Source organism: Vicugna pacos, unplaced genomic scaffold (genome assembly GCF_048564905.1).
Source record: "Vicugna pacos unplaced genomic scaffold, VicPac4 SAC-SAT, whole genome shotgun sequence".
Lineage (NCBI taxonomy): Eukaryota > Metazoa > Chordata > Mammalia > Artiodactyla > Camelidae > Vicugna > Vicugna pacos.
Genome location: NW_027328721.1, coordinates 53,513,512 through 53,519,564, shown reverse-complemented (window position 1 = coordinate 53,519,564; position 6,053 = coordinate 53,513,512).

The window sequence follows — 6,053 nt, the reverse complement described above, 5'->3', positions numbered from 1 at the left end:
ACATGAGGAAAAACCTCAGGGGAGACGAGCACAGGCATTCCCTTAGAAACCACTCGCTGCCGACCGTTGGTGGAACCTCCCCACGCTCAGGATTCCGGAACCATTGTCATTGAGTGGGGGAGCTCGAGAGAAAATTCCACGCAGCTCTCTTCAGTCACAGGTGTTCCCTGCTCGGGGAAGTCCGAGAAATACCTTCCCTGACCTTGGGGAGGCAGCCTCTGTCACTGGGAATTCCTGCAACCCCCTCTAGCATTCCCTGGCACATACACATGAGGAAAACACTCAGGGGAGATGAGCACAGGCATTCCCTTAGAACCCACGCGCTGCCGACCGTTGGTGGAACCTCCCCACCCTCAGGATTCCGGAACCATTGTCATTGAGTGGGGGAGCTCGAGAGATAACTCCATGCAGCTCTCTTCAGTCACAGGTGTTCCCTGGTGGGGAAGTTTGAGAAATACGTTCCCTGACCTTGGGGAGGCAGCCTCTGTCACTGGGAATTCCTGCAAACCCCCCTAGCATTCCCTGGCACATAGAAATGAGGAAAACACTCAGGGGAGACGAGCACAGGCATTCCGTTAGAAACCACGCGCTGCCTACCGTTGGTGGAACCTCCCCACGCTCAGGATTCCGGAACCATTGTCATTGAGTGGGGGAGCCCGAGAGACAACTCCACGCAGCTCTCTTCAGTCACAGGTGTTCCCTGCTCGGGGAAGTCCGAGAAATAACTTCCCTGTCCTTGGGGAGGAAGCCTCTGACACTGGGATTTCCTGCAAATCCTCCTAGCGTTCCCTGGCACAGAGACATGAGGAAAACACTCAGGGGAGACGAGCACATGCATTCCCTAGAACCCACGCGCTGCCGACCGTTGGTGGAACCTCCCCACGCTCAGGATTCCGGAATCATTGTCATAGAGTGGTGGAGCACGAGAGACAACCCCACGCAGCTCTCTTCAGTCACAGGTGTTCCCTGCTCGGGGAAGTCCGAGAAATACCTTCCCTGACCATAGGGAGGCAGCCTCTGTCACTGGGATTACCTGCAACACCCCCTAGCATTCCCTGGCACAGAGACATGAGGAAAACCCTCAGGGGAGACGAGCACAGGCATTCCCTTAGCACCCACGCCCTGCCGATCGTTGGTGGAACCTCCCCACGCTCAGGATTCTGGAACCATTGTCATTGAGTGGGGGAGCTCGAGAGAAAACTCCACGCAGCTCTCTTCAGTCACAGGTGTTCCCTGCTCGGGGAAGTCCGAGAAATACCTTCCCTGACCATGGGGAGGCAGCCTCTGTAACTGGGATTTCCTGCAACACCCCCTAGCATTCCCTGGCACAGAGACATGGGGAAAACCCTCAGGGGAGACGAGCACAGGCATTCCGTTAGAACCCACGCGCTGCCGACCGTTGGTGGCACCTCCGCACGCTCAGGATTCTGGAACCATTGTCATTGAGTGGGGGAGCTCGAGAGACAACTCCACGCAGCTCTCTTCAGTCACAGGTGTTCCTTGCTCGGGGAAGTCCGAGAAATACCTTCCCTGACCTTGGGGAGGCAGCCTCTGTCACTGGGATTTCCTGCAAACCCTCCTAGCTTTCCCTGGCACAGAGATATGAGGAAAACCCTCAGGGAAGACGAGCACAGGCATTCCCTTAGAACCCACGCGCTGCCGACCGTTGGTGGAACCTCCCCACGCTCAGGATTCCGGAATCATTTTCATTGAGGGGGGGAGATCAAGAGACAATTCCACGCAGATCTCTTCAGTCACAGGTGTTCCCTGCTCGGGGAAGTCCGAGAAATACATTCCCTGACCTTGGGGAGGCATCCTCTGACACTGGGATTTCCTGCAACACCCCCTAGCATTCCCTGGCACAGAGACATGAGGAAAACCCTCAGGGGAGACGAGCATAGGCATTCCCTAGAACCCACGCGCTGCCGACCGTTGGTGGAACCTCCCCACGCTCAGGATTCCGGAAACATTGTCATTGAGTGGGGGAGCACGAGAGAAAACTCCATGCAGCTCTCTTCAGTCACAGGTGTTCCCTGCTCGGGGAAGTCCGAGAAATATCTTCCGTGACCTTGGGGATGCAGCCTCGGTCACTGGGATTTGCTGCAAACCCTCCTAGCATTCCCTGGCACAGAGACATGAGGAAAACCCTCAGGGGAGGCGAGCACAGGCATTCCCTTAGAAACCACGCGCTGCCGACCGTTGGTGGAACCTCCCCACGCTCAGGATTCCGGAAACATTGTCATTGAGTGGGGGAGCACGAGAGACAACTCCACGCAGCTCTCTTCATTCACAGGTGTTCCCTGCTCGGGGAAGTCCGAGAAATACCTTCCCTGTCCATGGGGAGGCAGCCTCTGTCACCGGGATTTTCTGCAACCCCCCCTAGCATTCCCTGGCACAGAGACATGAGGAAAACCCTCAGGGGAGACGGGCACAGGCATTCCCTTAGAAACCACGCGGTGCCGACCGTTGGTGGAACTTCCCCACGCTCAGGATTCCGGAACCATTGTCATTGAGTGGGGGAGCACGAGAGACAAATCCACACAGCTCTCTTCAGTCACAGGTGTTCCCTGCTCGCGGAAGTCCGAGAAATTCCTTCCCTGACCTTGGGGAGGCAGCCTCTGTCACTGGGATTTCCTGCAAACCCCCCATAGCATTCCCTGGCACATAAAAATTTGGAAAACACTCAGGGGAGACGAGCACAGGCATTCCGTTAGAACCCACGCGCTGCCGACCGTTGGTGGAACCTCCGCACGCTCAGGATTCCGGAACAATTGTCATTGAGTGGGGGAGCTCGAGAGACAATTCCACGCACCTCTCTTCAGTCACAGGTGTTCCCTGCTCGGGGAAGTCCGAGAAATAACTTCCCTGTCCTTGGGGAGGAAGCCTCTGACACTGGGATTTCATGCAAACCCTCCTAGCGTTCCCAGGCACAGAGACATGAGGAAAACACTCAGGGGAGACGAGCACAGGCATTCCTTTATAAACCACGCGCTGCCGACCGTTTGTGGAACCTCCCCACGCTCAGGATTCCGGAACCATTGTCATTGAGTGGGGGAGCTCGAGAGACAACTCCACGCAGCTCTCTTCAGTCCCAGGTGTTCCCTGCTCGGGGAAGCCCGAGAAATATCTTCCCTGACCTTGGGGAGGCAGCCTCTGTCACTGGGATTTCCTGCAACCCCCCCTAGCATTCCCTGGCAAAGAGACATGAGGAAAACCCTCAGGGGAGACGAGCACAGGCATTCCCTTAGAATCCACGCGCTGCCGACCGTTGGTGGAACCTCCCCACGCTCAGGATTTCGGAACCATATTCATTGAGTGGGGTAGCTCGAGAGACAACTCCACGCAGCTCTCTTCAGTCACAGGAGTTCCCTGCTCGGGGAAGTCCAAGAAATACCTTCCCTAACCTTGGGGAGGCAGCCTCTGTCACTGGGATTTCCTGCAAACACTCCTAGCATTCCCTGGCACAGAGACATGAGGAAAACACTCAGGGGAGACGAGCACAGGCATTCCCTTAGAAACCACGCGCTGCCGACCGTTGGTGGAACCTCCCAACGCTCAGGATTCCGGAACCATTATCATTGTGTTGGCGAGCTCGAGAGACATCTTCACGCAGCTCTCTTCAGTCACAGGTGTTCCCTGTTCGTGGAAGTCCGAGAAATACCTTCCCTGACCTTGGGGAGGCAGCCTCTGTCACTGGGATTTCCTGCAAACCTCCCTAGCATTCCCTGGCACATACACATGAGGAAAACACTCAGGGGAGATGAGCACAGGCATTCCCTTAGAACCCACGCGCTGCCGACCGTTGGTCGAACCTCCCCACCCTCAGGATTCCGGAACCATTGTCATTGAGTGGGGGAGCTCGAGAGAAAACTCCATGCAGCTCTCTTCAGTCACAGGTGTTCTCTGCTTGGGGAAGTTTGAGAAATAAGTTCCCTGACCTTGGGGAGGCAGCCTCTGTCACTGGGAATTCCTGCAAACCCCCCTAGCATTCCCTGGCACATAGAAATGAGGAAAACACTCAAGGGAGACGAGCACAGGCATTCCGTTAGAAACCACGCGCTGCCTACCGTTGGTGGAACCTCCCCACGCTCAGGATTCCGGAACCATTGTCATTGAGTGGGGGAGCTCGAGAGACAACTCCACGCAGCTCTCTTCAGTCACAGGTGTTCCCTGCTCGGGGAAGTCCGAGAAATAACTTCCCTGTCCTTGGGGAGGAAGCCTCTGACACTAGGATTTCCTGCAAATCCTCCTAGCGTTCCCTGCCACAGAGACATGAGGAAAACACTCAGGGGAGACGAGCACATGCATTCCCTAGAACCCACGCGCTGCCGACCGTTGGTGGAACCTCCCCACGCTCAGGATTCCGGAATCATTGTCATTGAGAGGGGGAGCTCGAGAGACAACTCCAGGCAGCTCTCTTCAGTCACAGGTGTTCCCTGTTCGGGGAAGTCCGAGAAATACATTCCCTGACCTTGGGGAGGCAGCCTCTGTCACTGGGATTTCCTGCAACCCCCCCTAGCATTCCCTGGCACAGAGACATGAGGAAAACCCTCAGGGGAGACGAGCACAGGCATTCCCTTAGAAACCAGGCGCTGCCGACCGTTGGTGGAACTTCCCCACGCTCAGGATACCGGAACCATTGTCATAGAGTGGGGGAGCACGAGAGACAACCCCACGCAGCTCTCTTCAGTCACAGGTGTTCCCTGCTCGGGGAAGTCCGAGAAATACCTTCCCTGACCATGGGGAGGCAGCCTCTGTCACTGGGATTACCTGCAACAACCCCTAGCATTCCCTGGCACAGAGACATGAGGAAAACCCTCAGGGGAGACGAGCACAGGCATTCCCTTAGCACCCACGCCCTGCCGATCGTTGGTGGAACCTCCCCACGCTCAGGATTCTGGAACCATTGTCATTGAGTGGGGGAGCTCGAGAGAAAACTCCACGCAGCTCTCTTCAGTCACAGGTGTTCCCTGCTCAGGGAAGTCCGAGAAATACCTTCCCTGACCATGGGGAGGCAGCCTCTGTCACTGGGATTACCTGCAAACACCCCTAGCATTCCCTGGCACATACAAATGAGGAAAACCCTCAGGGAATACGAGCACAGGCATTCCCTTAGAACCCACGCGCGGCCGACCGTTGGTGGAACCTCCCCACGCTCAGGATTCCGGAACCATTGTCATTGAGTGGGGGAGCTCGAGAGACAATTCCACGCAGCTCTCTTCAGTCACAGGTGTTCCCTGCTCGGGGAAGTCCGAGAAACACCTTCCCTCACCTTGAGGAGGCAGCCTCCGTCACTGGGATTTCCTGCAACCCACCCTAGCATTCCCTGGCACAGAGACATGAGGAAAACCCTCAGGGGAGACGAGCACAGGCATTCCCTTAGAAACCACGCGCTGCCGACCGTTGGTGGAACTTCCCCACGCTCAGGATTCCGGAACCTTTGTCATTGAGTGGGGGAGCACGAGAGATAACTCCACGCAGCTCTCTTCAGTCACAGGTGTTCCCTGCTCGGGGAAGTCTGATAAATATCTTCCCTGACCTTGGGGAGGCAGCATCTGTCACTGGGAATTCCTGCAACACCCCCTAGCATTCCCTGGCAAAGAGACATGTGGAAAACACTCAGGGGAGACGATCACAGGCATTCCCTTAGAATCCACGCGCTGCCGACCGTTGGAGGAACCTCCCCACGCTCAGGATTTCGGAACCATAGTCATTGAGTGGGGGAGCTCGAGAGACAACTCCACGCAGCTCTCTTCAGTCACAGGTGTTCCCTGCTCGGGGAAGTCTGAGAAATACCTTCCCTGACCTTGGGGAGGCAGCCTCTTTCACTGGGATTTCCTGCAAACCCTCCTAGCATTCCCTGGCACAGAGACATGAGGAAATTCCTCAGGGGAGACGAGCACAGGCATTCCCTTAGAAACCACGCGCTGCCGACCGTTGGTGGAACCTCCCCACACTCAGGATTCCGGAACCATTGTCATTGAGTGGGGGAGCTCGAGAGACATCTTCACGCAGCTCTCTTCAGTCACAGGTGTTCCCTGCTCGGGGAAGTC